Consider the following 14,965-nt stretch of genomic DNA (forward strand, 5'->3'; position numbering starts at 1 on the left):
AAAGACATGGCCCCTGTTACTAAAAATAGAACATAGGGGTCAGAAGGTCGTTTTTTGCAAATAACTCAAAAGTTGTTGCTTTTTGCAAAATTCTGGCAGGGTGATATTGTTCAGCATTATGAGTTGGACCTATGCTGAAATTTTCAGAAATTAACAGCCCCTGAATTAGAACATAGGGGTCAGACATTAGTTTTTCACATATATCTCCAAAACCATTAGGTTTAGCTAAATTCTGACATGGATGAACGTGTTCAGCATGATGAGATCTATCTGTGATGAAATTTTCATTTTATTCTGTATAGCCATGGAGTTATTGCCCTTTTTCAATGTTATTTATTTCAAAAATCTTCTCCTCTGATATCACTTGACCAATTGGAACCAAACTTGGTGTGATTGTTCCTTGGTGTATCATGCATAGAACTACTGTGGAGATTTTTTTTTTGTTTTGTCAAAAACATGGCTGCTGTTACTAAAAATTGAATAAAGGGGTCAGTCAGTTGCTGAAATGATCCTTATGATAAGGCCTACAAAAGTTTGTGGGGATCAAATTTTTTGGATAACTCCTTGTTAGAGTTATTGCCCTTGAAAGGCAAAAAATTATGTTTTTAGCAGTTTTCAGCCTATATCTTGAGAAAAAAACATAAACTGGACTAAAACTAAGATATCTTTCTGGTAGTATTGTTATGTTTTACTTTATGACATCATGTTTTCTCCTTCTCTTGGGTAATCTCATTTAAAATTCCATATAAGATGTTATACACACAACTTGATGGGTGTTGTTACAAAAACAGGAGATTGGATTCTTGTGATGTATCTTTCCACCAATAAATGAAAATTTACAATTTGAAATCAAATCATTGATGAGCCTGGTCGTTGAGAATGATGGCCAGAGTCACAAAATGAAAGTACATTTACTACATATGAATGAAATGATAACAAATTTCCTTGTCATTCATTCATAAAGATATTTATTATAATTTCTATGTTTTTCATTTAGACAGCAACAGTTGTTGTGATTGTTTATTCTATCTCTCTAAACCATAAAATGTTATATAAGTTTTGATAACTGCTTTATCTTCCTTGAGTAATAGGTAATTTAAGAAACCATTTCCTCTAAAAGTCACAAATTTTGATAAATGTTGTAAATGAATAGTTTCATTATTACTTGTAGACAACAGCACAATATTATGTAACAAGAAAATTGAAATCAAACAATTTTGATAATTAATTTAATTAGCTTGCAAGTAATTTCGACATAGTTCAATTGATTATCGAAAATAACTATTTTCATTTTCAATTTTGCTGTTTATTAGTTTTTGTTTTGTATTTTGTCTTAAAAGTATTTTGGTTACAAAACATATTGAGCATAAAAGTCTGCATAATAATGTGTACTTTTGAATAATATCAGCGGTAATATCCTCATCAATAATTGTTCATTTATTTGTCTGTCGTAGTTTTTTATAGAAATGATCAATTTAATACATAAAGGAAGGAAGGAATTAAAAATAGTAAAAATATTCACAAAGTAAACCCTTGAATTGATCGATAAGGAGATGCAAAATGCAATGGTATTAAAAATTGCTCATGTTGACTTCAAAACTTTGTACTGAAATCTAATTTACATGTCCACAAAAGGCCTCAGTAATGACATTGACGTCAAGATATGAGATTCTCATTTAAGTTAACTTATAATCATGACTTTTGAGAATATGTGAATGAACAAGGTTAATAGTGTTACTGTTGGAGATGTAGCAAAACAATCTGTTTACATAGGTCTTGGTGCTTTGAGCTATTACTCCCTTTTAATGAAAATGGCTGATTTGTTGATGATGCTGTTTCATTAATATTTCACTCTCAAGTGACACACCTTTAGAGGACTTTGACCTGTCCTGATTTATTTATGTAATTGAATGTGATTATTTGTGCTTAGACTGTTCCCCTGTCTAGACAATCATCTTCATCTGGTCCTTTAGTTATGTAATTGTTAGGTAATGAAAATGCTGTAATGGCACATGTTGAATACAAATGGTGTAATAACTTAACTTTGAATCTTCTGTTGTCAGTTCTTCCCTTGTCACCATTTTAAAGAGTGGTATGACTTTTGTTGAGTAAATCTAGTTATGTAATTTGTGTATTGTTATCTATAGGATTGACTTGTTCTTAAAGCTAGGGATTAGATTTGTAAGAAGTTGTTGTGGTATTGATATTGTACTTAATGATGAGCTATGCAAGAGATCATTGCAATAATTATAGTACACATTATATCTTACTATTTCTTAACAACAGTTTTTTCTATTGTATCAGAATTTTCCTTCTGGTAATATATTAAGTGCTAATCCAAATGCTTTTATTAGCATTCCTTAGTTTTTATTTGAAAAAAAAAAATATTAGTCCACTAGATTTTCTTGCGAAATCGAATTTCAAAAGCATGCCAGAAGTGTATGTAACTAATTAAAACTATGAGTTTACCAAAGTTTGAACAAAAATTGCATCATTATCTTACAAATTTTTGTTTTTTGTTGGTTTTCAAGAAGCCTACCACAAAATATTGGCTCATCACACATTGATGGCCTGATCTAGCCTTATACATTCTGTATGCTTTCATTGGTAGCATGTGTATTAATATTATGCTTAAACTGTTAGCATATTATGTCCTTGTTTTGCTCAATCTTGATAATGCTGATTAAATTGGTGATAAAGTTGTGGTAGAGAAACCAGCTTATTAAATGGATATGATTTTCAGTTTTCTGTTTTTACAAATCTGGATGTTTACAATTTGATTCTTTATTTTACTGTTTACTTCCAGTTTTGCCCAAATTCACATATCTGTTTTTATCTCATATATGGTTATTAGCTAAGTATGGGATGAAAATATAAACACAAGTCAAACAAATATTCAACCTAGGCATACCAGTTTAGTCTAGTCCAGACTAGGTTTTAGAGTATGCCGTTCTGTTAGTAATTTATGATGAATATCTTATTTCCAGTTCTCCTTAAAAGAAATCAGGCAGTGAAATAAACACCTGATCCACTAAACCTGTAAAAAATTCTCTCATTTTTTTTTACAGAAACATGGAATAAATTTACCAAGTTATTACTTATACAGACTGATATTTTTAATAGCACCTATTAATTTATTTTGGGTATGCATTTAACTGAAAGCCATGATTTATTCATTTGTAATGATTTTTACCTTACACTACTATGACAACCAAGATCTGTAGGGGAGTAATGTGGGGTTCTTTCTTCTCTCCTCCTTAAATCAAACTTCCTGATTGACTGATTGAAACACAAAAGAATGTGTTTCACCAACTTGACTCTTTTACCCTGTCCCCTAATCCCCATTCTTAAACCCCTTATTTACACTTTCCCTGTCTGTACTCCTTGGCTCCTGAACTCCTTGATGTGTTCCACTCTCCCTGTCCACTTTCCCTGCTTTATCAGTGACTACAATGGTCTTTTATTGTGAATTTTAATGTTCAAATTTCTATTTGTCTACTTGTATTTTATACAAGTGTCAAATTTCTTGAAGAGTTTGAATTGGTTTCCATGACAAAGATCAGACATGGATAACAGACAAAAACAACAAAGAACTTAAAAAAATCGAAATAATACATACAAAGTAATGAAAGTAAATGAGCAACTCAGACTCCACTTAAAATTAGGAGCATGGACCAGGTGCAATTGTAGGATAAGCATCCTCTGCTTTTCTAGAAATACCCGCCAAGTTGCTAAAAAAAAAAGTCAAGTCCGGTGTAGACGAAAGGGGAAAGGAAAACTATGACACATTGAACAAATCAGTTTTCATGGTGTAGATGGATACATTGTAACGATCCACAAGTTCAGGATGACGACCATAAAACTTCTGTAGTGATGACTTTAATCTTGTACTATCTGAACTCTGTTGAAAGTATACAGTCATTTTTGCTGGTCAAATTAATCATTTAGACTATGTACACTCTTCTGTAGTTCTATTGAGCTAGGTTCTGAGCATCAATTGCTCGGTCTCAGATTTACTGTAAACTATATGAATTCAGTACACAATGGAAATCCTGAAGATTGATTGATTGTTGGGGTTTAACACCCGAGCAGCAATATTTCAGCTATATTCAGGCGAGAAATCTTTAAGAAAAATCATTGACAGAAGGTTGGTAATCCCATCACAACAAAATATCCAAAAAAAAAACCCAAAGAGCAAAAATAATTTTGTGAGAAAATTTCACCAGAAGCTATTTTTTATTGATGAACACTGAATATTCTACTTAATTTGTTTATAGCATGCAACTGGCTTCTTTTAATAACACTTTCTGTACTCACTTTTACTTATTTTTTATCAAATTCTACAAGAATGTTAAAACAATCAACCATTTTATGATCATACCTATGTCGAAATGCTTTGAACTTGAAGTGAATGAACTTCAAGCTTGGTTTAAAATCAGAGATTATTCAATGTCAGGTAACAAGGGGTGGAATCACAGGTAGATTGCACAGTTTCCTGTTTAATTTCACGAAGATCCTTCTTGTTGAGATTTATTTCCAAGTAAATATTACTGATAATGGTATAAAGCCTCATCTTTCTAACTATCATGTTGATGTAAGTGTCAGTCTCTTTAAGAATCAGGCATTGCAATAGGTGAATGAAGGTATTTAATAACGCACCACTTTGACAGTATTATTCGACTATTTGTACCATAAAAATAGACAATATTTCCTGTTATTTTGGTAAAATGAGTTATACTTTCATTGTAATGCACTGCAAGTAAACATGTCAAAACACCTCAATTTTCTAAAATTCAAATCAAATTTTCAAACATCTCCAGAGAAGAAATTGTGATAATTTTATATGGAGAAGACTTCCTTATGTGGATATGTGAGTGTATGACATACATGTTTACGATTTTTTACATTTTGCCTGATTCTTACAATTTTTTGTACTTAATTGCTCTGATCATGAACTGAATAAAGGATGCAGATTTTCCTTATGGTGTTGTAGTCGAAGTGATTGCTTCTGAAAAATGCATTCAAGTGAAAGGAACAGATTACAAAGCATTTATTTTGTTGAGTTACATTTGTTCAATAAAGACATGGCTTCGCTTGCCTCCTCTTTCTTTGCAATCAGTGACACCAGAATTGATTATAATGTAGTGAAGATGCAATTGTGATAGAATGAAGTCCATGATACCCTAAAGGTTCTACAGTATAGTCAATGCTATTTATGCTTCTTGTATCATGAAAATGAAAATTTTATTAATTAGTATTTCCTGAGGCTGCACTCTGCGGTTTTTGCCGGAAATAGGATCGGAAGCATTTAATGAATGTTTGATGGATAACCAGGGATATCTTTATTAGTTGATTAGGTTACTCTTTAGTAATGGACATTGGCCTTTGGTTCAACCGTCACATTGGCACTTTTATTGAGCTTACTATCTTGTATTCCTGAAAGTCTGTTAATAGATAATGCCTTGTAGCAGTAGTGAGGTTGTCTTAGGTGCTGACTTCTTCCCTGTTCAGTTCCTATTTGTAGTATAGTGCTTCTTTCACCATTAAAAATGCAATCAAACAAAAATTTTAACTGAACCACTTTTGGACTTCAGGTTAAGTTTAGGCAAGAGTTTGGCTTACACAGATTCAATATACAATAAAAAGGACAGAAAGAGACTTCACAAGATATTTGTTTTAGACTAGTATCAGGTTTACTCCGGGTAAGGTTTAGGTAGGTTTTACTGTATTTTTCACTTGTTCTGCCTGATTATCTGGTAATACTTGTACTTTATTAAGAATTTACTAATGTGAAATTAAACAGTTTCTGGAATTATGACTTGATTCATTTTTCACTATTATTAATGTCTGCAGAAAACTTATACTCCTTTTGGAGAAATGATTTTTTTTAGTATGACAAACCACCATAAAACCACAAATATTGGTACTCTGAGCTGTTTACAGTTTTTTTAATATCTCTCTTTCCCATCTGTTACCTGGTCATTTTTGTGAACCTACTGTGTTTTAAACCAGAATGGACCCCATTTTTTCCACACATTTTTACTAGTATTGTTGTAATCAACTTCAGCATTTTGAAAAATGTGCCTATCTCAATTACTATTTTCATGCTGAACTTATTTTGATAAAGTTCTTATTCCATCTGGAGATCAAAGCTTCGGTAGAAGACAATTCATTACCTTGTCTTCTCCTGTAATTTACGTTTGGTGGAGAAATGAATTGAAATCGACAACTTGTTGGATTGCTATAAATTGGATTGGCACACTTTTCAAAAAAGCTTAAAAATTTAGCTGTTTTTCTATCTTGTAATTTCGACATTTCATTTAAACTAAGTCAGAAAAATGTGTTGAATTAAGTCAATTTCGACAACATCATGCTCTGAAATACTGAGATTTATATGAAGAAATTCAGTTTATCTTTCAATCTAAGTAATAAAAGAGAATAGTCTTTGCATGATGATAAAATTTTGGCTTTAAAGTCTAGTTTTGATTTACAGTGCTAATAATCTTGTCTCTCAAGGAGTAATTAATCTATTCTCAGATGATATTCTTGCCTTTTATATGTTTTATAACTGTGATCAAACGATTAGTCTTCCAAGCTGTAACTTACTTAGGTTGCTGCATTGTTTTCCTATATTTTACTGATATTTATCTATCCAAGTTTTAATTGGCTTAGGTTACTGTAAACAGTTCGCAGATTCTTACAAGTGAACAAATTTATGGGTATCAATATGCACAGTTGGCGTAAATTATGAAAATAGTACACCACAAAAATTAGTACATTTTACAGTACAGTTTTTTTTTTGTTTTTTTTTTTGGGGGGGGGGGGCGGGGTGGGGGGATTTTGCATCCAAGCTGTAACTGGCTCATATTGATGTAATGTTTTTTTTTTTGTATTTTGTATCTGTCTAAGCTGTAACTGGCTCTTGTTGATTTAATATTTCTTTGTATTTTGTATCTGTCATAGCTGTAACTGGCTCATGTTGATGTAATGTTTTTTTTTGTATTCTGCTTGAGGTATTATACTTTTCCATAGCCATGTTCTAGCTTTGCAGATTGCCTATACCTGTTTCTGTTTATTGCTTACTGCAGGACCAAGGCTTCAGCTATACAGATTGCCTGAGCTTAGGATACTGTACTCCACTTGACTGAGGCTCCAGCTATACAGATTGCCTAAGCTTAGGGTACTGTACTCCACTTGACTGAGGCTCCAGCTATGCAGATTACCTAAACCTCCGTTTATTTTTCCCACTTGACTGAGGTTCCAGCTATGCAGATTGCCTAAGCTAAGGGTATTGTACTCCACTTGACTGAGGTTCCAGCTATGCAGATTGCCTAAGCTAAGGGAATTATACTCCACTTCACTGAGGCTCCAGCTATACAGATTGCCTAAGCCTCCGTTTATTTTTCCCCCTTTACTGAGGTTCCAGCTATGCACATTGCCTAAGCTAAGGGTATTGTACTCCACTTGACTGAGGCTCCAATGATACAGATTACCTAAGCCTTGGTTTATTTCCCCACTTGACTGAGGCTCCAGCTATACAAATTGCCTAGGCTAAGGGTACTGTACTCAACTTGACTGAGGCTTCAGCTATACAGATTGCCTAAGCCTCGGTTATTTTCCCCATTTGACTGAGGCACCAGCTATACAGATTGCCTAAGCCTCGGTTATTTTCCTCATTTGACTGAGGCACCAGCTATACAGATTGCCTAAGTTTGGGTTATTTTCCCCATTTGACTGAGGTTCCAGCTATGCAGATTGCCTTAGAGGTTCCAGCTATGCAGATTGCCTAAGCTAAAGGTATTGTACTCCACTTGACTGAGGCTCCAACGATACAGATTACCTAAGCCTCAGTTATTTTCCTCATTTGACTGAGGCACCAGCTATACAGATTGCCTAAGTTTGGGTTATTTTCCCCATTTGACTGAGGCTTCAGCTATACAGATTGCCTAAGCCTCGGGTTATTTTCCTCATTTGACTGAGGCACCAGCTATACAGATTGCCTAAGTTTGGGTTATTTTCCCCATTTGACTGAGGCTCCAGCTATACAGACTGCCTAAGTTTAGGGTATTGTATTCCACTTGACTCTGGCTCCAGTTCATTGAAACCTGTATATTCAGAACTTCTTTTGGACTTGAGTTATGCAGGTCTCCAGAGATTTTGAAAATGGTTTGTGGTTATTGAATAATTACCTTGTAGTATCTCTTGGACCAGACTAAAATAGAACTATTGAATCTTGGAAGTTCATCAATTATCTGTATTAATCATTTATAACCCTTGTGCTAAATAGAATCATTCAAGTACCAATTTAGATCTTCTTTATCTCTTAATGCATTTAAAGAGCCTATATTTCAAGATTAATGTGGTATTATTCTTAATTTATACACACAGTTTAGATGGCAGCATCATGAGCTCTGTAAAAGGTATATTTGTTTTGCTTTGGGATGAGATATTCGTATGTTGCTGTTTGTACAACAATTTATATGCTGTACATGTAGTTCATGAGAAGTTCTGTGATATAATAGCAAAATTTTAATCTGCATAACCTCCTTTTTCAAGTCCAAATCTTGTTTATTTTTGTTTAGAAAAGTTGTCAAGTTGTCAAAAACAAGCAAATATCCTTCTGAAAGATCTTATAGCTATTAATTTTGGACTCATTTCTGCCTTAGGATGTTTTATTAATCAATCAATCAATCAGTCTAGAAACCAATCTGGACAATTGTATTTGTGTATTGAAATATTCTTTAGAAATGAAGTTTTAGCAATGTAATAATTATTTTGTTCATTGATATTCACCAACAACCAATGTAATCAGTGCAATGTTTACTCCTGAAATTTGCTCCTGAACTGGCTTTGACCTTTGAACTTGCAAATCATTAGAATAATCACCATATTCAGAATATTTCAGATACATGGTAATTGGAATAAAATGACATGCTTATTGTTTTTAATGAAATGAATAGTGAATTTAAGTAGTGCTTCCCTGTTTTCTGCAATCTTTTCAGGAAGTTCCTTAAGAGAAATTAGATTATCATTTCAGTATTTTCCGACCTCCTTCTCAATAGCTCAATTGTTTCCAAGGTTACAGTGGTAGCCACTGAGGAATCTAAACTGTTTAGAGCTTTGATTTTATTAGTGTGAAGAAGAATGTGTGATTGGTATCATGGGCTTATCAGTTCTGAATGTCTTCTTTGTCTTGGAATTGAATCAGTGTCAAACCTTGGATTTGTATATTAGGAGAGAGAACAATTGTTCAAGTTAACATAATTTTGAGATTTTTTAGGATTGGTATTATACTTTTCTTTGATTAAGTTCTTTATTGACTCATTTCTGAAATTTGATATCAACATTTTAAATAACATAAACTCTTTCAGAAGATCATTGTCATGATAAAAATTCTATTAAAAAAGTTGGGAAAGGAATAAAATTGGTCGAAGCTGTTAAGTTGAGTTTTATTAAACGAAAACTCCCTCTCTTTTCGTGCCCTGTGCAGGTCTGGGTGTCAAAAGAATAGGCCTGCAGCAGCGCTAAGCTTGTTGTAAAAGACGACTAAATAGTGCTCAGGCTATAATATGGAAAACCTGACCGCAAACCATAGTGGTGCCCATGTTGGGAAAGATGTCACGTTCCTCGCACGTTAAAGAACACTGCTGTGGTATTCGATAGGAGTAGGACCTTTCCGCTCCGCCACAGGAGGCTAAATTGCCTGACCTTACCCTTTTGTATGCATTTGAAGATGATTGACATGAAGTATGGGCCTATTGCATGATTCTTGTAAGAACTTTTACTGATGATCCTCTCTTTACCTTCTGATACTGGCAATGTTATGACACCCCACAATGAAAGTCTGAACTAGCAAAATAGATATATTTGATATACAAAATTGGCCTTTTATATTTTGTTTTGCTAATGTTGGATAAACATCAATTTGCTGGTGTGGACTACTAGGGTTACGGAGGACTGTTAGCATGTTATAGCTGACATCCAGTTACCGATGTGTAATGATTCTTTTATTATTTACTGTGTTATATAACGAGACTGGATATGGTGAATATGTCAAAGAGACAACAACCCCACTTAGATGAAAAATGTAAGCAGAAATTTTTTTTAAAAAAATGGTGTGATGTCTTGTTTATTCTGTCTAGTCTTTCTCCCTAGGTCATCAATATTGCAGTCTGCTTTAACTCCAATGTGCATAATATTCCTTTTATAATTTCATCATTTCTTTTAAATATAAGCATGCAATCAATACTTATTGTGTGGAGTAACCTTCAAGCTTCAAAAGTGTACGAAATGAGAGCCTCCAGTGTTTCACACTCATAATGTTCTGTTTACCTCCATGTCATTTTCATCACTCAATCAGGCATAAATCATACCATCTCTCTAGAATTTCCTATTCAATGCTTTAAAAATTATTACCTTTATGATAAATATCATATAAAGCCTATTTATGTGTTCCCATATTGTTTATAATTAAAACAGTCTACCAGTTCCATGTATTGAATTGGTAATTGATTCTCTGGAGCAGATGATATTTTTGTAAGAGGACAGATGGACTTTTATAAATTCTGGAAAATATTCCTATTATGACTTTTAATGTTCTTTTTTGAACATTTCCTTAATTCCCCCTGCTAAAGTATAAGGGAGGATCACTTGTTTTTACTGATTGTCATACAAATTTACTCTACCCAATATTTATTTTATTAGTTTTAATTTATATTCTATTCATTAGAATGATTTGAAATTTAGAATGTAGCTTCTGGGTGGTAAGTCTTTAATTGCATTTGTAAATTTTGTTACAGTCACATATCAAATTTTGTTAATTGGGCATGTTTTATTTTTAATTTCCCTTTGGACACATCTTCTATTCTAAAAACATGTTCACCTGAGAATCAGGCAAAGGATTATAAGGACATATTTTAATAAATTACTTAATAATGTAAATGCATTTAGTTTTTCTCATTAGCATTTGAAAACCAATGAAGGTTTGGAAAGCATGAACAAACATTACTGCTTGTATAGTAGTATATGCATTTATCAGCAATTTGTCCATTTTTCCTTTGATATTTTTCATATCTTTTGTACTGATTGAATTGCAAAAAAATCAAGCAAATCAATGGTGAGGCAATAATCCCATTGATTTGATTGTCCAATGAAAAGGGCAGTTTATGGGTGAAGTAATCAAAGTCACCCATTTCTATAAATCTATGGGAAATGACACAATGCAGGAATGGAGCTGAAACACACTACAAAAAACTTCTGCATTAAAATATTAGTGCATATAAAAATAGTGGAAAAAACATGTTTTTTGACAAAATTTGAATTCTGGATAAACAGAATAATAGTTACATTTTTGAATACTGACTCTTCAGGCCCTTCTAAGATATTCACATGAATAGTCAGTATCAAACATGAAGTAACTATTATTCTATATATAGGGAACTGGAAACTGATTTTCCATAGCATTCATCTAAATCATTACTTGCCTTTAGCCACTGGTCCGAAGCCTGGGGCTAGTGAAATGATGTGAACATTTCTTGTTTCGGGCTAGTTGAATCCTGTACAGTCCTCTATTATTCGGACAAGTCATTGAGAGTTTTGAAGGAAAGGACTGCAATCTAAACTCTTTTTAACAAATGAATTACTCTTCCTACATCAGATATAAATTTTGTTGATATTTTTATCATTGATGTGAGGTTTTAGGTTGTAATGAAAGTTGGATTTATCACTCCTTTCATTAGTTGCATGATTCTAAGACGAAACTTTTCCTAATACAGTATAAATCGCATCACAAGGCTTTTGATATTTTGCTTTATTTACCATATTCTATAATTGTAAATGGTTAGAGGGTTTCAGAACACAAGTCTTTGAAAGAAAAGAAACCCATTTTAATGGAAAGAAGAATATAAAGGAAGCCGTAAATGGCTTTGGAATAAGCATAATTCCTAATAAACCCGAAGCCAATGACCAATATTAAGGTTTGCCTTAGATCATATATGACCATGAGAGTAGATTTTTTTTTATTAATATTAGAATCTCTTTACACAATTTATTTTTCTTACAAGACTGTTTCTGTCATCTTATTGACAAAGAAATTGTTTCCCTTACAAACATATGCTTTTTGACATTTATGACTTTTAAGGAATTTCAAATAGAAGTAATATTGAATGATTTGCTTAACTCTTAATGGCTTTGTGAACTTTCTGAAGTGTGGCCAATTTCAATATGTTTTATTGGCTAAAACTTAAATAAAGCAAGACTAAATTAGGATTCTGTCTTTTTTTGGTAAGAATCCAATAATACAATGTTTTTGACTATTTTGAAGTGTAATGTTTCCATTCTGAAGAGCTCAAATAACTGGAGGCGTAAATGTTATCAATGAAATGAGACTGATCTCCAATTTCTGTTTCTTATTATTAGATTCTCAGTGCAGATGAAGAATAATATTGTTGCAGGATAATTTTCATTGAGGAAAAATGGAGTAAAATGAAATACTTACAAGCAGAGTTGTAATTTTCTTCAGATTAACTGATAAACACTTTTCTTTGAGGAAATGTTTTAATTAATTGGTTGAAAATATTAGAAAGTCAAACTTTTATGGGTCTTTAAGGGTTCCCCCATTTCTTTTAATGTGTTTGTTCATACCAAGTTTTGATGGTAATAAAGCAATGAAAAAATATTTCAGGAAAGTTTATTAAGCAGGGATTGAATTTTCTGCATCTTTGCAGAATTCTGCTTTTCATTTTCAGATCAGGATTTTACTATTTGATTTGTCCTTTTTCATTGTAAGCACAGCTGCTTCTAAATGATTTGATGGAATTTGATAAAACTTTATCTAGATTGTACACCTTATGATGTGTATGACTTATTTGACTTATTTCCATTTTTCCATGAGGAGAATTGAGCCATTTACAAGTCTTCTCCTTTGCCCATCTGTTTGCATCTGTCTATGAGTGAAATCCCAGATCTTTCCTTTCTCGTTTTATAGTTCTCCATCATGTTTTCTTTGGTCTCACTCTTTTTATTTTTCCTTCTGGTGTCCAGGTAAGCAATAGTTTTGTGTGTTTAGTATTTTCCATTCATATGATGTGTATAAAGCAAGATAAACACTGTTTATACTTGTAGTTAGAGTCTCACATTCCTCATTTTAAATATGTCTATAGATTTTCTAACACTGTGGTTGTAATCAAGAAATAACTCATACAAGATTAATTTTATTGTTGTATAAACATGGTGGCATTATTTTAATGACTCAGTGATAATTTTGTTGATAATTTATCCACTGTTTCAATGGGATGAGTAGATATGAATGACTATTTTGCTGCTGCTGTAAAAAACGTCAATCACCTCTGAATTACTTCTTTTCTGAAAGAACAATTTTAAGCCATTTATGTTTCACACCTCTACAATTCATCTAAAGGTGGAAGGGGGGGGGTGTTGATGACATCAGTCCCTATAAGTTATTTCCTTCTTCAGTTGTATTTTATTTGATGTGACATACTTAAACCTTAATGTGTCAAAGTTGCTTTGGTTTAGTCTCAATACTTGATATATTTTAGGATAGTAAATGTGGACTTTGTCAATCTTTGATTAAAAACAACCATTGGTTTGGGGATTGTTTTACATCTAATTGTTTAGACATCCATATATAGTTTTCAGTTGGTGGTTAAGTTTCTTATTTTTATAGCATTTTTCTCATAAAATACAGTGGTGTATTAATTTTAAAGCTTTTTAGGTTATTTGAATTCGTGGATTTGTAACAAATAAATGTTTTTTCAATCTTAATTTGCCAAGAATATTTTTTCTAAAAAAGTCTTGAATATATTTGTGTGTCTTATTTTACTGTATATATCGCTATACTTTTGATTTTTTTTTCAATTTCCACTTGGTTTGTTGGACATGTAGAATCATATTTCTAAAAAGCAGAAAGCTCAGACAATTATGGACAGTAATTTAAATATGCTTAAAGGCACAACTGTGTTTTCATGTAAAATCTGCCTAATAACTAAGGAGAGAAAAAAAAAAGATTAAAAGTATTGAAAGGTCATTTCTAAAGTGAACAGTGGTTTTGTTTTGTTTTTTTTTTGCTATTTTACTCAAAGTTTATATATATATAACAAAAAATCTTATGGTCAGTTATGAAATGATTTTCCTAGAGATAATATTCAGTTGACATGAGGTTTATTTTTAGTTTAATTTATAGAATAAAGAAACCAGACAATGTCACAAATTTACAGAGAAATCATCGATCATTCTATATTTCCTCATTATTGAAAGCTTTCAAAGCTCTAAGGCTGTTTTTTTGTGAAGACCTTGTCTGGCTTCTTTTAATGCAATGTTACAAGTATTTGTCTGGTGGAAACACAAGTCAGTAATTACTACAATTACCTTGTAACATATCCATTGATCATATGCTATTTGTTGAAATATTTTATTTTGGATATTTTTTTCGGTTGTTAGTTTTTTCGCTTACAATTTGACTAATATATGTCTTTAAATTGACATGTTTCTAACTTAATATGATAATTTGTTTCATGCCCCACCAACAAATTGATGGCTTAAATATTTTGGTCTTTGCATGCTTCTAAATTTTTGTCATTTGTTTGTTTTTTTTTGTATAAGCTTGTATAAAGTCTGTAGCAAATGAATATTGGTTCAATTCACCATAAGGCTTATTATGGTGTGTACATTTAGAAATATATTGAAACCCAACAGTCCAGTTTAAAACCCTAGGGATGAATGATTTTGTTTTGGAAGGAATTTTATTCACATAGCATCATGATTGATGGAGACTTCAGAATATGTAGACCTGTTTTTGACAAGTTATTTGCTTACTGTGGGTTAAATCTTGCCAGGTTTATTTGTATACGCCAGTAAGGTTTTGACCAAAGCTATTCTTGCATTCCCAGCATGCTATTTTTTTTTTGTCGTAGACAGAATATTGAAGCATGAGAACAAGTTCCTGAAT

At 32.3% G+C, this 14,965-nt stretch overlaps 1 protein-coding gene across 1 annotated transcript in view; it reads left to right on the forward strand.

The window, feature by feature from the left end:
* LOC148624727 (26S proteasome non-ATPase regulatory subunit 1-like) overlaps positions 1–14,965 on the forward strand; it is a 153,749-nt gene that overhangs the window by 48,173 nt on the left and 90,611 nt on the right. The gene's annotated exons all lie outside the window — the stretch shown is intronic.

The sequence above is a fragment of the Perna viridis genome, chromosome 2 (assembly GCF_037379345.1).
Source record: "Perna viridis isolate PV_CMFRI_1.1 ecotype Kerala chromosome 2, ASM3737934v1, whole genome shotgun sequence".
In the NCBI taxonomy this organism is placed as follows: Eukaryota; Metazoa; Mollusca; class Bivalvia; order Mytilida; family Mytilidae; genus Perna; species Perna viridis.